The sequence below is a fragment of the Cryptomeria japonica genome, chromosome 4, assembly GCF_030272615.1.
Source record: "Cryptomeria japonica chromosome 4, Sugi_1.0, whole genome shotgun sequence".
Classification (NCBI taxonomy): domain Eukaryota; kingdom Viridiplantae; phylum Streptophyta; class Pinopsida; order Cupressales; family Cupressaceae; genus Cryptomeria; species Cryptomeria japonica.
Genome location: NC_081408.1, coordinates 32,556,227 through 32,580,555, shown reverse-complemented (window position 1 = coordinate 32,580,555; position 24,329 = coordinate 32,556,227).

The window sequence follows — 24,329 nt, the reverse complement described above, 5'->3', positions numbered from 1 at the left end:
CTATAGAATTGCAAGGTTGCCTGTATAATGCTTTGCCGGTGCCATAGGATTGCAAGGTTGCCATCAATGACAAAACCTTCAATCACACACAATGTCTCATTGGAGTGTCCATATGCCAACAATCTCCCCCTTTGGCATTGATGGCAACACTCATGAGAAATTTCAAAAAGATATCCAAAAATGTGTATACCAAAAATGTTACCAAAAAATATGAGAGCTCCCCCTGAGCATGTGATCCCTGTGTTTTGAATTTTCTCATCTACTACTCCCCCTTTAGCATCAATGACAAAGGTTAGTAGATTTTGTAGTTGTACAAATTCATAACCTCAACCTTGTAGTTGGGTAGTTATTATCTGAAGAATATCTCCCAAAATTAAGTTTATACCATCCATAAACTTCTTGCTCTCCTTTATTGCTGTCTCAGTTCTGTATACTGTACCGGTGAGATGCTGTAAGTGCTCTGCTGGTGTTCTGCTACCCTATGTTAGTGCCTTTGAGATTTCCTTACGCAGAGATGCTAAATAGTCCAATCTTGGACTTAGTTTAGATCTCAAAAATTTTGCCTTGTTTATTATTTTCTCTTTTTCTCTCTCTAATTTGAGCAATTCTTCCTCAAAATTTGTTATCTTTTCCTCAAAAAACTGATAGTGTATCGGGTGAGTTAACAAAATTATCAGCCAGTTTATTGATCTCTTCCTGTACCTTGCTGATCTTTTTGTCTACATCCGAGGTCAAAATGTTTATCTTATAGGTGTCTTTGTACAGAGTTTTGTATTCTTTCAACAAATTGCATAGTTCTGGTAGAAGTGTGTCAAATTCCCTGTTACACTTCTTTATTCCTTCCTCAAAGAATTTCTATTTCTCTTTTTCTACACTTTCCTTTACAGTTTCTACTTTTGTTTGCTCAAAATTTCCAAAAATATATTTACAAAGTGTATCCAAATGTCCTAAAGAATCTTTGTTGGCTATATTACAATTGGGAGCTATTAATTTCAAAATTGGAATTGAATCATCTATCGCTTTATAGGCTTGTGAGCTATAATCAATTATTTTCTTGATAGATTCGAGCAATACCTCTGTTACATTTGATGGTGACCCAATAAACTGAGTGCCGGTGGAAGGGACCATGCTGGTATTCACCTCTAGTAGGTCTGTTTGTGTCTCCATCTCTTTAAGCACAATTTTACCTGCATCATTTCTTACCAGTGGAGTCTGTTCTGGTGATTGCTCTGTTTGAGTTCCAGAATCCATCTTTTTCTCTGAATCTGTTGCCGGTTGCTCTTTGTTTCCTATTGCTGGTTGCTCTTTGTCATCAGATTTATCTGTGGTATCCTTATCTACCACTATGTTGATTTTTTGAGTATCAACATTCACAGTATATAGGACTTTAGGATTAGGATTATTATCCTCTGTGTCCATGCTCTCAGCTACCGGTTGATCTTCTGTAGTTGTTTTTACTGGTGGAGTATTTAAAGGAGGTGGGGGTAAGTTGTCTCTAATCTTGATACCTGGTGGTCCACCAACTTTACCTTTCCCTTTATCCTTTTGATATACCAAAATGGGCTTGGGATTCATATATTCTTCTTTTTTTTCTTTTTCAACCAAGAATCTATCCCAACCATCTTCTGTTTCAGTTGAAACTTCAGTAACTCTACCTGCCATTAATGATATTTGCCGGTGTGCAGTGGAAAAGACTATCCGGTTGGCCTGAGCTATCAAATCATCAATTTCCTTAGGTGAGTTGACCGGATATACTGCAAATAATTTTTCTATTTTAATTTTCTTATCTAACTCAATTATTCCTTGCCTTCTGGCCTCAAGTCTTTTATATAATTCATCTAGAATTTCATTTAAGACTTGCATCAAAAACTTTTTATACATGTCCATGTGTAGTATCACACTTTCCTCAACTTGTCCTTTCTCATCTTCTGATAGGGTGTCATAGATTTTCCCTATGTTTTTTAATTTACCTTCCTCAGTGATTTCATTCAGAAATATGTCAAAAGGGGCCAAGTTAGTGTTTGTCTTCTTCTTCTTTTTGGGGGCCAGCTTTTTCTTACGTGTGGCTTTCTTGACTGGAGACCTTACAGCTTGTTGCTTCTGTCTTGTCCTTCTAGGTGAAGGAGTGGATACCGGTGAGGGGTCTCTTTTCCTAACAACTCTTTTGAAAGTTGCTGGCATATCTCCTTCTGAGGAGGTATCTACTGGTGATAGATGAGTTTTAGGCTGTTGGGCTGCCAACTCTTCTTCTGTTATGCCGGTTTTCTTTAATACATCATCTTTTAAAGCTTTTGCTTGCCTGGTTCCTTTCCTCATAGATGCATCAACTTTCTTTACTCTCTCTTTAGATTGAATTTGTCTTTCGATGTGCTTAGCACTACCAAATACTTCTTCCTTTGGTTCATTGGGGGCTTCTAGAAGTGCTTTGGCATAAGTTTCCACTATGTGGTCATCTGTTTCATACCCCATCTCTGTAACCCAAATTGTTCTTGGGATGACTGCTTCCATCCAGATCTCATCCTTTTTGATTACAAAACATATATCATCCTTATATTTGTTGACAATTTCCTGTGATAGTTTGATCCTCTTATTCATTCTGACCTTTAGTGCTTGAAAATACTCATGGATATTCTTTTCTTTGTTTTCACCCATGTTGTTGAATAAGTCAGACAATTGTTTTCCTACCGGCATGTCAAATCCAAAGTCCTTGTTGCCTATACCGGGAGCCTGTTTGGTTATATGTAGCATTAAGCATACAAGTAAATTTCTAAATCTAAAGGTTCCTTTCTTATCCTTCTTGATTTTTGCCAAATTGTCAATTAACTCATCTTTTAACCATTCACAGATATCGATTTTCACATTGTTCTTAACCATGTCATAAGCACTCTTTATGCATAAACTGGAAACAGAGTTAAGCCTATTTGCATGAGTTGCTTTGTAACCTAGAATCATGCTAACAAATCTAACATTTGTATCAGTCACATCATTAACCCTCAATGATCTCTTGTCGGATGTTGCACTAGTTAAGTTTGTTACTAGGTTATTGGAGACCTTCTTGGTTTTGTCGGGTCTGGTACTGGTGGAAGGTAACCCTGTTACTGCTTTCACAGCTTCCTTGGTAATCTTGTGAACTGAATCAAGCCAAAAGAATGAGCCATGTACCTTGCTAAGAACTATCCTAACCACTTCCTCGAGAAATTTAGGAATGCAGAGGATTTCAGTGAATCCTAGGGTTTCAACAATTTTATGTTCAGGTTTCAAATTTTCGACATTGTCACATATGACAGATTTATACATGTCTTTGATTTCTTCATCACCTAATTCCTCTATGTTGCAATGAATATACATTCTAGGGTCTTCTGCATAAACAACACCTTTTGGAGTTTTTGAAAAAGAACCTGTGTTGTCATCTTTCTTAGCTACCTCAGGAACTAGCTGAAACATGGGCCTAGGTCATTTTATAACTTCGACTACTGTAGGGTTTGCTATGAATTCAGGTGCAAAGGAGGATGCCATGATGATAAATACCTTTTTTTGCCTTTGGATGGATTGATTGCTGAAGTGCTTTGCCTCTTTGCTCAGAATGCTTTAGCTCGGAAATCTTCGCGCTCTCTGAAAGTTTGAATTCACGGTGAAATGAAATGGAGCCAAAAACCTTATTTTATAAAGTCTTTTCTGCCACCTACCGCATTAATTGTTTGCCGGTAATGTATTAACTCAACTTTATTTGCTGGTAATGAAGGATTTTCAACTTCTTTTCTCTAACCAAGGGAATAATAGCATATGTGTCATTAAATTGCCAAACCCTCAAGATAATTTTCTTTAGTTTGATGAAGAACATCCTGCCGGTGGAGCATTATTCTGTCTTGCCGGTGGAGCATCATATTGTCCTGCCGGTGAAGCATTTGTTGATTCTACTGGTGGAGGAGTAACCCCAATATTTAGATCACCTTTTCCAATCCATTGCTTTGAAAATTCTTGCTTAACCTCTTCAACCTTTTCTTTACCTTTCAAGCTAGTACTTTTATTATCTACCAGTGTACCTTTACTTCTACAGAATTTAGCAATAAGACCAATCTTGTTGCATGCATAACAAGTTACATTATTTTTCTGAATATCTTTCCCATAACCTATGCCGGTTTGTGTTCTGCATTTATTTGATAAATGACCAAATCTTCCACAAACATAACATCTTACATTCATTCTACAATTTTCAGAGTTATGACCAATTTTGTTGCATTTGGTGCATTGACCGGTGGGAGGATTGATGTTCTGATAATTCCTAGATCTACATTCATTTGCCCTATGACCATATTTATTATAGTTAAATCATTTTCCATTGAATTTGTAAGTGTTAGAGGGTCTTACCGGTTTGCTTTGATCCTGGGTATTTGTAGTACCGGAGCTTTCTCCAACTTCAAATCCAACTCCAAAAGTGTCACCTTTGGGTTTTTGATTCTTCAATAAGGTACCAAGTTCTTCTGAGCTTTTCTTGAATTTTTCTTTGTGTTGATTTGCAGTTTCCAATTCCCTTTTCCAAGATCTCTTTTTGTCTCATTAGTTCATTCGAGTCATTTTGAGTATGCATCAGATCTATCTTCAACATGTCATTTTCATAGCTTAGTCTTGTGTTCTCATTTGCTGCATCACTTAGTGTTCTGGTTAATTCTTCTTCATTCTTCTTTCTGTCCTCAATCTCTTTGCAGAATCTCATAGTCATATCCTGCATTTCTTTTTTTGTTGTCATGATCTCTTGTTTTAACTTGCTTATCATATCATTTAGTGATTCCTTTTCATCATTTTCATTTTGCAATTTTTCACAAAGTTCTCTTCTCTTGTTTCTTGTAATAGTAAGATTTTCTTGAAGTTCCTGAATAATGTCCTGAGCTGCTTTTAAATCATCTTCTAGTTTGATATTTTTCAACTTTTCTGCATCATAGTCAGTAAGAGCTCCTTCAAGTTGCTTCATCAGATTTTCCATCTCTACCGGTGTCAAGATCTTCCTCAAGCTGTTAGGCTTCTGGAAATAGAGGACCAAGCTCTGATACCAATTGTTAGGGTTCCCACAGATACTGAGAGGGGGGGGGTGAATCAGTATCTATCCAGTAATGAAATTTTCTTGAAATTGAATATGCAGAATATAAAGTAACAGTATACCGGTATGCAAGAATTAATGCAAATAATAGAATCAAAAGCATCCACATGAAAAGAACACCATAACACAAGATGTTTAATGAGGAAACCTGGTGTGGGAAAAACCTCAGTGGGATTTGTGACCCACAATATTCACTTACTGGCCAATAAGAGAATATTACTTACAATAGGGGCCTGCACATGCAGGAAGGCCAACTGCCTAGAGCTCACTGCTCAATAAGAAGTCACACGGACTTACAATGAGGATTTACACAAATCCAATGTTCTGTACTACTTTACAATAGCATCTTCAATGCCAGATTCAATACCAGTTCTTGCTATGTTCTTTACATATACCCTTGACCTAAAATTCACACATTAGGTCTGCTTATAATTTATTTATTGCATTCTACCTATATCTTGTAAATGACTACAATGATCTCTTTTATATACAAGAGTCATTTTACAATTTGCCAAGTCGGCTTACAATAATAAACAAAATATTACATATCAAAAATCCTGTCAGCCTCAGTGCCGGTATACATATTTCCTTCTGTGCCGGTGCCGGTGTAGATTGATCTTCTGATGGCGGTGCACTATCTTTCCTGTGTTATATTTTGCTAGCATAATATCTTGCCGGTGCCATAGGATTGCAAGGTTGCCTGTATAATGTTTTGCCGGTATAATGTCTTTGTCGGTGCCATAGGATTGCAAGGTTGCCTGTATAATGCTTTGCCGATATAATGTCTTTGCCGGTGCCATAGGATTGCAAGGTTGCCATCAATGACAAAACCTTCAATCACACACAATGTCTCATTGGAGTGTCCATATGCCAACAACATGCATTCATGGATTCAACCTAGGGTTATAACAACCATTTAACCAATAGATCTGATACCACTTGTAAGGAAACTTGCACCCGACTTTATGAAAATTTCCACATAACCCAATTGAGATGTTAATCGAATCAACACATAGGATTCACATGCAAAGAATAGACAACATACCCATGAAAATGTGACACAAGATATATCCTAGGAAAAACCTCATGAGGGAAAAACCCAGCTTCCAAAAGCATCATCCACCATGTATTATCATTAATGTGTCCATTACAATATAAATATGGAAAGCCTTCAAAAACCCAACCATAACCAAGCACTCCATGTGACCAAGCATGAATCCACACATCCCATGCAATGCTTCCTCCTTCACAAATGCTAACCTGGCTAATTGACCAACCCAAACAACTACCCTTGTGGTGCTTTTATAAACACAAGCTCCCACAAAACCACCAAGTGGTATTACATCAAAACCATGCGCCCAAAACCATGTGACAATAAAATATAATATTTTTCCTATCTACCCTTGACCCACATTTAATATTGGGTACTTCATCACAATTACATTTCTCAATATTAAATAAATACAATATATTAATACCAATGTGTCAATACAAATCATCAAGTGGTTACAAGATTAATATTCCAAGGGAATCTCTACATGTTGCATGTCCATCTAGGTGCTCCTAGGTGCAACAATACAATATAATATTACAATATAATTTCATGTCCACCTCACACAATAATAAAATAATACAATAATGAAACATTATTATGCAAGGTGTATAACACCATTTTCCCAACATTCTCCCACTTGTATACATTGCATAAGGGCCAAGAAGTAATCTGTCACATAAACAAGAGACTGATCTCTCCACACACATATACCATCATGGAATCCATGTGCTCCATCAGGATACCTACAACAAGAAACAGAGTGACCACCATCTCATACATTAATGCTTCCACCCTCCATCATGCCATTGCCACTGGACATGAACAGGCCATCCAAAGAGAAAGCCACACAATCTGTTGCAACAAATGATAAGTCCTACACCAACTGATATCCGAACACAAATACTAATCTAAAGGTATCCAATGCAAAGGTAGTTGTTTACATAGCTGAAATAACACCTACAACAAGTGCTAACGTATCAACTATACATGCCTCCAAGGCATACAAACCAAGTGAATAACATCTCATCAACATATGCAACCTGTAACGTGCAACCATAAGCCCCAAGTACAATACCTACCATGTATGCACACCAAGGAACTCCCACTACATAGGTAATGTCAATATCATAAATGAATCCACTAACAACACATCATAGAAGTGTAACTGTTGTCGTGAAGGATTGTGCTTGATGTGCTAAGTGTAAAAGCCAACAATCCTATGAAACATGGAAACAAATCTCGAGTTGTGGGTGAACTCAGAATGAGAAATGAATCTTTGGGTTATGGGCTGACTCCCTTTGAATACCTCCTAAAAATAATCAAGGGTATTAAAAAGAGTAAGAAATGATTGAAAAAATAAAAAATTTAAACTATTCTAGGAGGTGATGCACCAAGTTTATTTCTAAATTGACAACAATTCTTCCTCAAACCACTGATTTGCACAATGAAACTCCTGATTCATTACACATAAGTATTTCATGCAAAGGATCTTTAATTCAATCAATTGACAGGAATGGGACCTTTCACAACCAACAAGACTGAATTAATTGAACACAAAGCATAACCTGTGATCTTATGTATGAGACATAATTTGAAAGGCTATAAAGCATAGCACAATAAAATACTCTCAATCATGCACATAATAAAATGCATCCTAAAATTGAAGGTAAAAATCTGAAAGCTTTATTAAAAATTTTGTCATAAACTACAAAAATGAGCTACAAGAAGATCCAATTCTCTGCAATGTTCATAAGAATGATCATCAAGAATTAGTGAAAAAAGATAATTTTTTTCCACTTTATACAAAAGGGCCTTACAAGAGGCAAATAAATAAAACTCTAAGTGAACTGAAGTGAACTCCAACTGAAAATATCTCCTATCCATGAGAAAAAATGAAAAGCCACTGAAAGAGGCTTCAAATCATGCAAACAAGGGTGGATCACACCTCTATCTCTTGGTCAACTCATAGTTGACCCATGTGGCACTCAAACTAAAGCACCAAATCCCCAAAATCATGAGAAAAATCCATGCAAAACTCCACCTCAAACTCAAATCTGCCCTCTAAAGCTATCATATAACTCTTCCTATGAGTTCTATTTTTAAGTATGTATGCATAGTAGGGAGAATTTCTAAAACAAATATCTAAGGCATTCCCCTCTCTTCATGCACCTAAGTAATACATACTAAGAGGATTCGTAATTTCATCCAACTTAAGTATTTATTTACAATTTTTTTTTTGTGTCTACATGCTAAAAACGGAACTCAAAGATGCCCATTATGATGCCATTATTAATTATTTTCATGTATATATATAGGGGTATAATAAGGATTAAATCCCTATATTATTTTTTCTTTAAAAAAATATCCCTATATATACATATAAAAGTAATTAAATAATAATAATTATCATTAATTAATATACTAATAATGGTACGTGTTTTTATCATATAAAAAACCATTATTAACCTGTTAATTAATAATAATATTATTTGAATTAAAATAAACTTTTGATTTTTTTAACAAAGTCTTGTGGGTTTTTTAAAGCCTCCCCACGACTGACATATTACATGCACAATTTGTTTCTCAAAAACAAATAAAAGAAAAGAAAAGCCCACGGTAAATCTAGGGCATGCAACAAAAGAATTTGAACCCTATAAGATTATTTCACTTTTTTGCTTTGCGTATTTTTGTCTTCTCTCTGCCTGGCTGACCTTCTGCTCTATTGGAGCTCAAACTAAGGCTTATCTGCATGATCTTGAAGCCTTTCTACATAGATTTGATCAAGGTATGTGCTTTTTACTTCTGTTCTTGTCGTTATTAACTCTTGGTAAAAGGCTTATTACAGAATACTTGCTTTTATTCATGCATGTGTTTAGGGTTTTATGGAAAACTCTTCATATATGAATGAATAAGAACTATAGTTTAATATCTCTGCATGAATGTATTTGTATTTCTGCTATGATTGAGATCCTTGTTAAGTGCTTTGAAGGTTTTGGTGTTTTGATTCCTATGCTCAGGTTTAGGACAAAAATCTTGGGCTCTTTGTCTTATAATACTGTGACATCTTTTGAAGCTTTTCATTAATCATTGGAGGAAATTATGATATGTGTATGGATTTTGCTAATATAATGAAAAAGGAATTTGAAATGTCTCTAATCAGTGAAATAAAGTTCTTTATTGGGTTCCAATTTTGATGATGAAGACATGGTATGCAAATTGCATAAAGCACTATATGGTCTAAAGCAAGCATTGAGAGCATGGTATGAAAGATTACATGCACATTTGATCAAAATTGGATTCCAATGTACTGGTGAGGACAACAACATTTATTTGAAGACTGATGGAGACAAGATGTTTATAGAAGAAATGTTTGTAGATGACATAATTTTTGGAGGAAATGATGATATGTGTATAGATTTTGCTGATATAATGAAAAAAGGAATTTGAAATGTCTCTAATCGGTGAAATAAAGTTCTTTATTGGGTTACAGGTCCATCAACTGGATGGTGGTATCATTATGTGTAAGAGAAAGTATGTCAAAGAGATGTTGAAGGCATTCGACATGGAAGACTACAAACTGGTAGGAACATTGATGGTGACAGGCTACAAGTTGTCCAAACAAGATGATTCTCCTATTGTTTGTGAAAAAGAGTACAGGTCTATGATTGACAAGTTGCACTATGTTGTTCATACTAGGCCGGACATTGCTCATGCTATTGGATTAGTTGCTAGATTTTTGAAAGAGCCTAAGGAGACACATTTGGTGGCAGTGAAGAGAATTGTTTGGTACTCAAAGGCACAGTAGACTATGGTTTATGGTATCCTTATAAAGGAGATTTTAATTTGGATGTCTTTACTGATGCAGATTGGGTAGGTAATGTGGATGACCAGAAAAGTACAATCAATGGAGCCTTTCTTCTTGGTGGAAGATTAGTGGCATGTATGAGTAAGAAACAAACACATGTTTCTCAATCTACAGCTAAAACAGAGTATGTTGCTGCATCCATGAATTGCACGCAAGCAATATGGATGAAACATGTGCTAGAAGGATTCAAAATAGATATGTCTGAACCGGTGACTATCTATTGTGATAATACAAGTGCAATAAATATTTCTAAGAATATTGTACTTCATACTAGAACAAAGCACATTGAATTGAAGTAACATTTTCTAAGGGAAAGAGTTCAAGAAAAAAAAGATCAAGATGGAATATGTGAAGAGTAAAGATCAGATAGCTGATATCTTTACTAAGCCCTTACCGAAGACTACCTTTGAGTTTCTTAGAGGTAAATTAGGGGTTAGACCCCTACACCGGAAGAAATAGAATGATGGAGATGCGTCAATCCTGTGGATCTAATGTTTATTCTTCATTAAGGATTGATGAGGTGCAAGCTACTCTGTAGGGGGAGTAACTTGGATATAAAGTTCTGATTTGATGATCTGATATAATGATTAGATATAATGTTCAGATTTGGTTAGCATAGGTGATGATGATAGAAGTAGCAGTGAAGAAGATTGATGATGCACATACATGTTTGGCATTGCTGTCAAAGGGGGATAAGAACAAGATCAGATTTGAGAGAAGAAAAGGATCAGAGAAGTTGGAGAAGTATTAGTTTAGGGGGAGAAGACAAAAGAAGGAGACCAAAAGGTGATATGATACTGACAACAAGTAGCAGTGGTGGTGTAACAGTGATGGTGTTGCAATCTGATTGGTGTTGCCATCAATGCCAAAGGGGGAGATTGTTGGTATGATTGGCATAACTAATACAAATGAGGTGATAGAGTTAAAGATTGATGACTGAATCGGTAGAGGATAGAAGACTATTTATGATGAAGAGATTGAGATTTTGCAATTAGATGACTTGATCAGTTACTTGTGTTGTCATTGATGGCAACTAATGTTAAATTATGTTAACTGATGTTTCCTGATGTTTGGTTTGTCATCTAAGTGATTCACTCAACTGCTGATAGGGTTTACCAACATTTTACATAAGACCGTGAAATAGGACTTTAACCGGTATATGCAGAGATGTTTTATTTGAAGTGGATGATTGGTGATTTGTAGTTTAGAATATAATCTTTTATCATGGTAATGAGTATCTAACTGGAACCGCATCTTGTGATGACTATCGAAAGGCATGTTTCTAATTTCTGATAAAGTTTTTCCAGGGTTTTAGAATCGGTGATGAAATCATAAAATCGGTAATGATTTTTGGTATGGTGGTGATCGACAACAAGTTCATGTGTTGATGATAACGTGACACAAACTACGTGAAATGTTTGAAAGATGTTTTGACATGTTTGGAGAGCGAATTTCTTGGGAATGTGCAAAGTTCTTAGCAGAATGAGCTAAGGGTTTGACTTTGTACCATATCAACTTGTCGTGATGACTTATGATCATTCTATGACTAATATTGACTTGTAATTGATTGTAATGATACACATGATGATCTGTAATGAGTTGTAAAGATCTTTGATGATCTATGATGTAATTTAGGGTTTAGTGGCCGACTTAGTGGAAAACATTATTTATGATGGCTTAGTTGATGTTTATTATGTTGGTGATCTTAGAGAAGAGTGTGAAGCCGTAACAGAGAAGAGTGAGATTTGTCTGAGAGTTGCAGATAGTGAGGCGTAATTGGATCTGATTTAGCAAGCTAAGAAGTGCAAGTAACATATCACTTTTTCACTGTTGTTCTCTAACAACTACAACAGATTAAATCCCTTAACCGGGTAGGTACTGACATGCCTTAATCTTGGAAATCCCCTAACAAGGCAACTCTAAAAAATAGTGGTAAATCCTCTCACAAGGTTGATCCTAACAATTCATTAAGCTCTTAACAAGGATGCACATCCAAATCCCTTAACCGGGTGACTCCTAATAGTGTCTGCTCCTAACAGGGTGTATTGTAAGCTCCCAATAGGGTGTACTTCAAAAGAGTACAAATCTTTGTGGGTACTAACTCCCACCGTGGTTTTTCCCTATTTGGGTTTCCATGTCAAAAATATGGTGTTCATGTGTGGAATGATTTTCATGTGATGTTATTGATTATCTTTAATTTATTCATTATTTCTGAATACATCGGTTATAGCAATTTATCAGAGATTTATTAGAGATTACCAGTACTGTTTAATGAATTCGGATATGTAGTAAATGAAGTTAGATTTATTGTAAGTTTGATTTGGGTTTAAAATTTAAAATTGGTATTAATACTGATTCACCCCCCCTTCAGTATTAACCAGATCCTCATAGGATTAACAATTGGTATTAGAGCTTTAGTCCTCTATATGCAGAAAGCCTAACTGCTTGAGGGAAAGATTTAGAGGAAGTCAAGATGATGAAGAAAGAGGGTCCCAAGTTCAATAAGGATAACTACAAGATCTAGAAAGATAGAATGAAGATCTGAATCAAAGGTCTTGGTACACAAGATTGGGAGCAAGTTGAAACAAAATATGTTGCTCCTAATACTACTCCCTTGACACCAGATGAACTCAAAGAGCAGCAAGATAACATGCAAGCCTTAGAAGCTATTGTTAGTACTTTATCTGATTCAAAATATATCGATGTTCAAGGATTGGAAATTGTAGGTGAGGATTATGGAGAGACCTTTGCACCTGTTACTAGATTAGAAGGAGTGAGAATACTGCTAGCATTTGATGTATATAAGGGATTCAAAGTTTATCAAATGGATGTCAAATCAGCCTTTCTAAATGGGATTCTAGAAGAAGAAGTCTACATTGAACAGTCGAATCGTTTTTCTCTATTTGATGATGAAGACATGACATACAAATTTCATAAAGCACTATATGGTCTAAAGCAAGCACCGAGAGCATGGTATGAAATATTACATGCACATTTGATCAAAATTGGATTCCAACATACCAATGAGGACAACAAAATTTATTTGAAGACTGATGGAGACAAGATGCTGATAGCAGAAGTGTTTGTAGATGACACAATTTTTGGAGGAAATGATGATATGTATATGGATTTTGCTGATATAATGAAAAAGGAATTTGAAATGTCTCTAATCAGTGAAATACAGTTCTTTATTGGGTTACAGGTCCAACAATTGGATGGTGGTATCTTTATTTGTCAGAGCAAGTATGTCAAAGAGGTGTTGAAGATATTCGGCATGGAAGACTACAAATCAGTAGGAACACCGATGGTGACAAGCTACAAGTTGTCCAAACAAGATGATTCTCTTGTTGTTTGTGAAAAATAGTACAAGTTTATGATTGGCAAGTTGCCCTATATTGTTCATACTAGGCCAGACATTGCTTATGTTGTTGGATTAGTTGCCAGATTTCAGAAAGAGCCCAAGGAGACACATTTGGTGGTAGTGAAGAGAATTTTTTGATATCTCAAAGGCACAATAGACTATGGTTTATGGTATCCTTATAAAGGAGATTTTAATTTGGATGTCTTTACTGATGCAGATTGGGTAGGTAATGTGGATGACCAAAAAAGTACAACCGGTGGAGCCTTTCTTCTTGGTGGAAGATTAGTGGCATGGATGAGCAAGAAACAAACATGTGTTTCTTAATCTATAGTTGAAGTAGAGTATGTTGCTACATCCATGAATTGCACATAGGCAATATGGATTAGACATGTTCTAGAAGGATTCAAAATAGATATGTCTGAACCGATGACTATCTATTGTGATAATACAAGTGCAATAAATATTTCTAAGAATCTTGTACTTCATGCTAGAACCAAGCACATTGAATTGAAGTATCATTTTACAAGGGAAAGAGTTCAAGAAAAATAGATCAAGATGGAATATGTGAAGAGTAAAGATCAGATAGCTAATATCTTTACTAAGCCCTTATCGAAGACTACCTTTGAGTTTCTTAGAGGTAAACTAGGGGTTAGACCCCTACATTGGAAGAACTAGAATGATGGAGATGCATCAATCCTGTGGATCTTTAATGCTTATTCTTCATTAAGGATTAATGAGGTGCAAGATACTTCATATGGGGAGAAGCTTAGATATATAGTTTTGATTTCATGATCTGATATAATGATTAGATATAACATTCATATTTGGTTAGCAGAGGTGATGATGACATAAGCAATAGTAAAGAAGATCGGTGATGCACATACACCTTTGGTATTGCTATAAAAGGGGGAGAAGAACAAGATCAAATTTGGGAGAACAACATGATCAAATTTGAGAGAAGAAAAGGATCAGAGAAGTTGGAGAAGTATTGGTTTAGGGGGAGAAGACAAATGAAGGAGATCAACAGATAATATGATACTGACAACAAGTAGCAGTGTTGGTGTAACAGTGATGGTATTGCAATCTAATTGGTATATCTGATTGGTGTTGCCATCAATGCCAAAGGGGGAGATTGTTGGCATGATTGGCATAACTGATACAGATGAGGTGATACAGTTAAAGACTGATGACTGAACCGGTAGAGAATAGAAGACTATTTGTGATGAAGAGATTGAGATTTTATGATTAGATGACTTGATCAGTTATTTGTGTTGTCATTTATGGCAACTGATGTTAAATGATGTTAACTGATGTTTCTTGATGTTTGGTTTGTCATTTAAGTGATTTAGTCAACCGGTGATAGGGTTTACCAGTATTTTACAGAAGACTGTGAAATAGGACTTTAACCGGTATATGCAGAGATGTTTTACTTGAAGTGGATGATTGGTGATTATTGGTGATTTGCGGTTTGGAATATAAGCTTTTATCATGGTAATGAGTATCTGACCAAAACCTCATCTTGTGATGACTATCAGAAGGCATGTTTGTAATTTCTAATAAAGTTTTTCTAGGGTTTAAGAAGGGTTTTTATAACCGATGATGAGATCATCAAACCGGTAATGATTTTTGGTATGCAGTGATCGACAACAAGTTCATGTGTTGATGATAACGCGACACAAACCATGTGAAATGTGAGAAAGATGTTTTGGCACGTTTGGAGACAAAATTTATTGGGAATATGCAAAGTGCTTGGTGAAATAAGTAAGGGTTTGACTTTTTACTGAATCGACTTGCCGTGACGACTTATGATCATTCAACGACTAATATTGATTTGTAATTGATTGTAATGATCCACATAATGATCTGTAATGAGTTGTAAAGATCTGTGATGATCTATTATGTAATTTAGGGTTTAGTGACCAACTTAGTGCAAAGCATTATTTATGTTGGCTTAGTTGATGTTATTGTGTCGGTGATCTTAGAGAAGAGTGTGAAGCCTCAGAGAAGAGTGATATTTGCCTAAGAGTTGCAAATAGTGAAGCATAACTAGATATGATTTAGCAAGATGAGAAGTGCAAGTAACTGTAGACGTATAAATCTGACCACTTTCCTAAGTGAATATTTAATATTCATTTTAACCTCATTCCTCTATTTAATTAAATGAATTACTCAATTTATTTAATTAAGTTCACCTAAACCTTTTTTAACCTTTAATTAAATAAATCACTTTATTTAATTAATTCCCCTTCCTCCCTTTTTAATTAAATTTACATTTAATTAAATTGATCCTTGCAAGAAAATAAATCTACTTTATTTATTAAAATCTCCCACTTGTATTTATGCAGGTTGCATCTATTTAATTGAAATAAATAAATTTTATTTTAATTAAATTCCTTTTCCCTCCACTTGCATTTTCCTACATCTCCCACTTGCCTCCAAAACCCCTTCTAGATTCTTCTAATCACTTCTAAATTAGCCTAATCCATCTCCTAAATATTTTCACATCCCTAAGCAAAGGGAAGTCACTTCTCAAATCCTCAAAGTCTTCCAAACCATTAAAAGCTCTTACATAACCATTAATGGTTAAACTCAACCTTCTTGCATGATTAGAGACTTTCTCTCTAACTCAACCTTCATCTAACCCAAGGGTCTCATCAAGCATTGATAGCTTTGACCTAGGTTATCCCTTTAACCCTTGCAAAAGAGTTTATCCCTTGGATAAAAGCTTTATCCAATGGATGACCCTAACCTAACCTTAACCCTTACCTCCTAAGGTAACCTTCATGTCTCCTCAAGCATTAAATGCTTCTTTCATCTCCTCTCAAGCAACCTCTTGTTGACAATTGTCACCATTTCATTGGTGAGAATTGTGAACATGGATTGATTAACTTTCAATCCTGGCCCTTGTTAAGATTATTCAATCTTGACCATCCATTGCCTGATTTTCCCTATAAATAGAGCTCTCATTCTCTCATTTTCAGAAGAATCCAAGTTTCATGCATCTAACTTATAGTCATTTTACCAAGCATCAAGCCTCTCTTTGTTAAACACATTAAACATTGGGAAGCATTTTAATATCATAGCATATCCATGTTAGACTAGTATATATTGCTAGGATAGGATTACTAATCTTTATCATAGCATCATATTCATACTAGTTTAAATAATTCTAGTTTCAATATTATACATGTTGTAGGAATGCATTCATACTTATAAGCAAACATCACTCATTCTTGGAGTTGTCATTCCTAAGTCACTTTGCTCAGTGATTTGAGAGCAAAGACATTGACTTTAGGGATCTTGTGAGATAGAGAACAATGGAACACCCCTTGGGAAGTTGAGCTATTCAATATAGCTCCTATAAATTGCACCAAGAGTCCCATTGGTGTGTGGACACTTTGAAATCAAACTTTTATGTTTATGTCACCCACATTTCCCGCACACATTTTTGGCACCCACCGTGGGGCTCGACCCCATTAATCACATCATTTTTGATGCAGGAGCAAGATTGCAGGCACGTGGAAAAACTGTTTTAGCTCATTGAAACCCTTCATTAGCACATTCAAACCTTTTTCTAGCACTTTCGGTGCATTGTTTAGTGCATTAGACCTGTTCCCTAACACATATAGACTCTAAGATAGCGCATAACATTTTGGTTTTATTCTGTGCATTGGAACAACAATGTAGCACATCTGGTAACCAACATAGCACATTCGGTAGCCAGTGTACCACATCTGCACTTTTTTGTGGGACATCTATGCAGCGGGCTAACGCATAGCTCTGACAGAGAAAAAGACAAAATTGTAACCAAGATCAGAATTTAGGCTTGTGAATCCCACCATCATGATTTTGATTTTTCTTGCTAATTGACTGTGTGCAGGTGCTAACATTTTTATGTAGGAACATAAGGAGTCAATTTAGTTTTCTTTACTTTCTTTCAAAGTTAGTAAAAATAACTCATTTCTTTTTTTGCAAAATCTTAAAATGAACCTCATGATTTCTTTGGGATGCATAAAATGAACTTCATGCTTTCCTTTTGGTGTTTAAAACAAAACTCAATCTTTCCTTTATTACATGGATAAAAAGAACAACAAAGCGAATTTTTCATTCTTGCAAGTTAGGAAAACACTTAAATTTGAGTTTAAAAAGAACAAAATAAGTATGCTTTTCCATTTGCAAAGGTAAAAATAACTTCACCTTCCTTTGGTGCATAAAAGGATTCATTTTGATTTTTTTGCAAGGAATAAAAGAACCTCATCTTTATTTTTTTGTGCGAGGCAAAAGGAAAATTTTCACTTATCGACTTTACTTTTGTTGACCAATATCACAATTTATTTTGTTGACTAGGATTTCCATTTTTAGATAGAAAATCATTGCTATGCAAAGTTAAAAAGAACACCATGCTTTTTGGAGCAAAATTTCCAAGTAGAAGTTAGCAAATCATTGCTTTGAAAGCTAAAAAGAATTTTTCTTTTTCTTGAAAGTGGAAGGTATATGCTCTCCCCTTAACTGGGTGACCAAAAAACCAGACCACTCTTATGCTTTCTTTATTTCAAGCATGTAAAACCTTTAGTAGGCCTGCCCTCTTGAGTTGCTCTTAGAGTGCCATTAATGGCCGGTGAGAGGGGACTGACCTAAGTGGGAAATGACTTTATCACCAAGTATTCCAACCCACTATAATCAAATGTGGAGGCTGATGAAAGTACCCTTCAATGGTTTTTCTCAGTGATTAACCTTCCCCCAATATCTTTAAGATACGTAAAACCTTTTTCTAAAGGTTGGGAACCCTCTTGAGGGAGTTTATCACTGAAGACTGAATGGAAGCCTGATTAAAAGCCTTAGCACTAGAAACCTTGAGTTGAGTCAGTATCCAAATATTTTCAATGTCATAGTGCAAGAGTGGGGAAGAATCTGCCCCCAAGATCACTCACCATATATCTCCCAAGATAACTACTCAATTGTGAAGTAATTCACTTTGAGTTAATTTCTGGTAAAAGACAAAAAAATGGGCGCCCTCTAGGGGGTGACACGACTGCTTGAGCTGACAGAGTATTGAGACTAGTGGGCTATAATGTTGTTAGTGATCCTTGAATAAAGAGTCTTCTTGATTTGTATTACTTGTTATCTAATCCAGTTAAAACATCAGGGATTTGAACACATCTTCACAGAACATACACTAATTGTCTAGCATAGGAAAAATTTATTCTCTCTTTCATGTTGTGTTTGCAATTTATTTTATAGAAAATCATCCATCCAAAACACAAGTTAAAAATACCCAAAAATAGCAGAAGTAAAGAAATCAGGGTAGCTTAGCGCATAGGAGCAACTTCCTAGCTCATATCAACCATTTTGTAGCGCATTTCAACCAAAACATAGCACTTTAAGCACTCAAATTTGCACATAACCACTATCCTACTAGTAAAACATTTAGTAGCACTTTTCAGCACTAGTTTAGCGCATTCACACATCAGATTAGCATATAGGAGTAATATATTAGCGCTTTCAACTCAAATAGTAGCACATAATTTGGACATATTAGCGCGTGACTTGTCCAACCAAGTCAATTTCAAACAATTTGAGTTAGCACGTAGAAGAGGCAACTTAGCGCATAGAGAACTTTTTGTGGTGCATATAGAACATTTGTTAGCGCATCAAGTCTCTATCTTAGCGCATATTCAAAAACCTAGAAAAACAAAGAGCTAATCAGACCTTTTAGAAAATTTTTATTAACACTCCCGAGTACCCTTTTTGGTCTTTTGTCAAACTCAGCAGTCAAAATCTGAATCAAATTATCAGAGAAAATAATTCCAATATCAAACAAGCATCCTTAAAACAAAATTTTTCAAATCTTAAACTAGCTCGAGATCAGACTTCATCCAACAAAATTAGCCAGTATCATCACATTGATCGAAGTTCCACCATCTAACGGATTCTATCACAAACAACATACCTAGTTTAATTCTTAAGTCATCAAATCAAGTTTCCATATCGGGAAACTTTTATCGATACCATTTGACACACTTTGTCATGGAGGCGAATCTAACTAAACCTCTACTTGATAAAGTAAACTTGAGTATTCAAACAAGTAATAAGTTTCTCTAACTAAACCACTCCTCATATTTTGAGAAGAACAAGTCTTCATCACAAAACTCAGTTGAAGAAGAGACAACCTAGTTCTAAGGCACTTGCACAAAGTAATAAGTTTCTCTATATCAATCGCCAACTTTTTACATCACATTGTGCATTCTTGTGTCACATGCGATTGTATATCCAAGGCAAAACAAATGAATTTGACAAAGAACCTTTGAGAAGTAGAGCTTATATTCAGAAAGCGACATTCAGCCAACATTTAAATCATGGAGGAAGGATCAATCCCACTTTATTCCCATAGTTCTGTATCACATATAACAAAGCTCGACCCGAACCACCAAAACCACCCAGAACTCCCATAAAAAATGAAGAATTCATCACGGTGGAAATTTACTAAATGCCCATTGTCACTCGATCTCAGAGAAACAAACAAAGTGAATCACAACCAGAATCAAGTATGGGTCATAGATTATCCAACTCTTTTGATGAGTATGCTAATATGGGTGATACAAAAATCACCGAGGAACTTCTCGAAGATTGTCAAGAAAACCCATCATTCCAAAGGGTCATGGAAAGACTTATTGATGCAGACAAGGAAAAATATATACTTATGCTAACTAGCAAAGGAGTTAGACTTCCTAAAGATTTTGATACCGAAAACTTAAGGAATGTAGATGAAAGAATTTTTAGAACAAGGTCTAGAAATTACAGCTATCAAGACCAACAAAGAGAATAAGAAACACGACCCAAAAATCATACATGAACAAAACAACACCCCTGAACACAACCAAACCCACAATCAGAATAATCTTAATGAAAGGGAGGAAGCTCTCCCTCGACGTACAAATGCACCCATGGTCACTCTTATACAACAAATCCAAATGTTGCAAAGGCAAATGCAGGACATGCAACAAGGGACCACGGTATGATACTCCTTGGACAAGATCTGTCCTTATCCTTTTGACAAGAGATTGAACATGGTACCTTTTCCCCCAAATTCAGATATACCAAAGTATGACAAGTACGATGGTAAAAGTGATCCCTGTGATCATGTTCAGGAATTTTGTACCATAAGCCTAGAGTTTTCTCATAATGACACTTACTTAATGAGGTTATTCCCATGCAGTTTGGGAGGGCAAACAATGGAGTGGTTATCTAAACTCACGCCTCCCATCAGATCATTTGATGAGTGGGTAAAATTTTTTATTACACATTACTCCTATAATATTCAACAAACAATCACCATGTTAGATTTGTGTAACACCAAAAAAAAGAACAATGAAACATTCATGATGTTTCTTCAGCGTTGGAGATGCATGGTTTGAAGATATCCTCGAGACGTGCCTAAAAAAGAAAAAGATGGAGATATTTATCGATAATATAAATAGTGAGATGAGTTATCAACTCAAGCTCCAATGCATACCATCTTTTTCCAAGTTGATAGAAAATATTATCCAAGTAGAGGAACCCTGCATCAAGAAAGGAACATTGAAGTTCTTTAAGGAAGTAACTAACTCATCAAACACTCACCCCTTTAACAATCAAAACAACAACACTTTAGAAAAATCTAGATTCTGGACAAGAAACAAAAATGTTGTTAATGATGGGGTAGTTGATATTGTATATGGTGAAAATGGATACAACAATAACAATATTGAAAGACTAAATGAATTCAACCATAAAAACCCTAGCCTAACAACAACAAAGATCCACCATAACATATGAAGATTACCTAAGACAATGCAAATCAAATGAAATCACAAAGATTATACCTTCACATGTCCAATAGGGTTTTGATCTCCATTCTTCCTATCTCCATTGATCTTGCTTGATATATTTGCTCTCAGATTTTATGTGCACAAGAGCTCAACAAAGAACGGAATGTGGTTGCAAGTAGGATCGTAGTGTAGTCAAGTCCTTAAGATGATTCATTAGGATGATTGATTAGGATGCATAGAATGATTAGGGTTTGATAATGAAGGAAGAATCTCCTTATATAGAAGACACAATAAGAAATGGAGGGATAAGATTGAAAGGTGTAAAAGGAGGTCGGCTATGATTAGAGGGTAGGTAAAAGAAATAATAAAATAATGAAAGGGGTAGGTAGTGTATGAATTAAGAGATGAATGACATGTGTCATGGGTAGAAAAGGTTAATGAATTAATTAAATAAATAAAGATTTATATAATTAATAGAAGAAGTGGGATAATTAAATAAATAAAATATTTATTTAATTTAGGAAAAGGATAATTTAAATAAATAAATGTATTTATTTAAATGAGAAATAAGGCTAGAAGAGGATAAATGAATTAATTAAATAAATAAAGATTTATTTAATTAATAGAAGAATTAGACTAAAGTAATTAAATAAATAAAATATTTATTTAATTAGACATGACAATTTTAGGTGTCTACATTTTGCCCCTCTTTGAGACAATGCGGCTTGTCGCATTGTTTCAAAGAAGATAAGATGAACTGATACAAAGTTGCCCCAAGATGGGAATGATATACCCCCTCGAGAGATTGGATGAAAATGTCTGAAAAGATCACAGACAATCTCTCGATAAGAAAGAAAGGCTAGAATGGACTGACTGGATAAAGTGACAGAGTCACGGGATAAAGAAGACGGACTCGGGAGGCGAGGGCGAGGGCTAGGGTAGTCTATAAGATAGACCACGGGGAAAAAAAAATCCTCATTGTCATCTACACATCCACGAGAGTCGAGTGCAGAGCGAAATAGAGCAGCAGCAGTTAGCAGCGATGGCCTTTGTTCACAGATTCGACCGCGTTCGCCGATTTCAAAGGCCAACAGAGGTAGGAGAGCTGGTAAGTACCACCAAACCTCCTCATACTTCGATGCATTTATTATTGTCATTAATGCATGATAGATAGGACAATAAATGTGCTTAGAATAGGGTCCAAAAAATGTCCAAAAACCTCCAGGCATGTCTGCGTTGGTGCCAGGTGCGTCCATGCTCGCGAGGCGCGTCTATGATGGAAACCGTGTTTGTGCCAAATGCGGCCGCATTTGTGATGTGTAGGCGTGTCTGTGCCAAGAAGGCACGCCTATGTCGCCCAGGTGCATCTGTGCAGAGCATAGGCACGTCTGTGTTGGTCAGGCGAGTTTGTGTTTTTCAGGCGTGTCTATGTAGTCTTCAAGCAGGTTTATGTAAGGTAAGCGCGTTTGTGTCTAAAAATGTGAATTTGTGTCTTCTAGGTCAAATCGGCAGTTCTGTGATGAACATACGCTGTTGATTGGATAAGTTGCTGAGAGGATACACTCAAGCAGGTCCTCTAGGGAAGACTAGGATAAATCAAGGCACTTTGTGATGAACAGTGAGTACCAAGATATAGTACTTTGTGATGAACAGTGAGTGCAAATGTGAGCAGCACTTTGTGATGAATAGGGAGTGCCACACACGTAATACTTTGTGATGAATAGGGAGTACCACTAGGATAGAAGCAACACTTTGTGATGAACAGTGAGTGTCACTAGGATAGAAGCAACACTTTGTGATGAATAGTGAGTGTCACTAGGATAGATAGCCAGATGCATTTAGATAAAAAGTAGCATTTTGTGATGAACAGTGAATGCTACTATGACTGACATGATTGATTTGCTTGACTATAGGAGTATTTGCCTATGCTGGAGTCACGGGAGAGATTCCCATCGACTCAAAGATTGTGACCTGAGCTGACAGCTGAGGAGCGAGCTGCTATCAAGGCTATGGGATTGATACATGTTCTGTATATGCCTGAGTTTCGAGCGAACATGGGACTATTGACTGCGCTGGCAGAGAGATGGCACTCCGAGACTTGTACATTTCATTTGCCGATGGGGGAGATGACAGTCACCCTCGAGGATGTATATAGGATCTTGAGGATACCGATCGATGGGGAGCTGATCCCATATGATCGAGATGGAGACAGGGAGGCCCTAAGACAAGTGTTGTAGGACCCAGGACTGGAGATGAGGGCTGGACATGTGGCTTGGGATACTATGACAGCTACAGGGCTAGCGCTGTTGGTAGTGGTAGGAGGAGCGATCAGTGGGTTCTTGTGTCCGGATAGGGTGACATGGGGGTTGGCTGTGGGCTGGGGAGGTACACTGGAGACACTGGTGACACAACACACCAGATATGCTTGGGGACCGTGTGTGCTGGCACACCTGTACTATGAGCTGCATTAGTTTGTATACCACGGATCAGTGGGATTGGGCTGCAGGGTGACATTGTTGCAGGTGTGGGATTATGAGCATCTGCTAGTGACGAGGCCGATACACTTCAGGGGTAGAGGTCACAGACATAGTTTTGTGCACTTATATGACATGATCACATCGCAGCCACGGATTGGTAGGTTGGAGCACTGGCGGCGGGTGATAGATGACATTGACATGGTCATATGGAGGCCATACCTGGGATGTGAGCAGTGGGAGGATGATGTGGTTGAGCTTCCCTACACCTTTCGGAGTAGGTACCTGATTGGGCGGATGCCCTATATGTTGGAGAGGCAGCTAGTGGACAGGCAGTTTGGTAGGATTCAGCAGATGCCACGGGGTTCAGACATGTATGCACAGACTGTGAGAGATCAGGCGCAGTTTGGACCCTTGTTATCATATGATCAGGCTGTTGCACAACTGGTAGAGATGATGCCACTACCCTGGGACATGTGGCCAGAGATTGAGGATGCTGGCATGGATGCCGAGTACACAGCATACTAGGCCAAGCATCCATTCCCACGCCTGACAGATCCGGGAGAGACATTAGATGGAGATGGTGGTGGAGATGATGATGATGGTGGAGGTGATGGGGGCAGAGGCCGATAGAGGAGGAGGGGAGCAGTTGGAGAGAGGAGAGTTGCACTA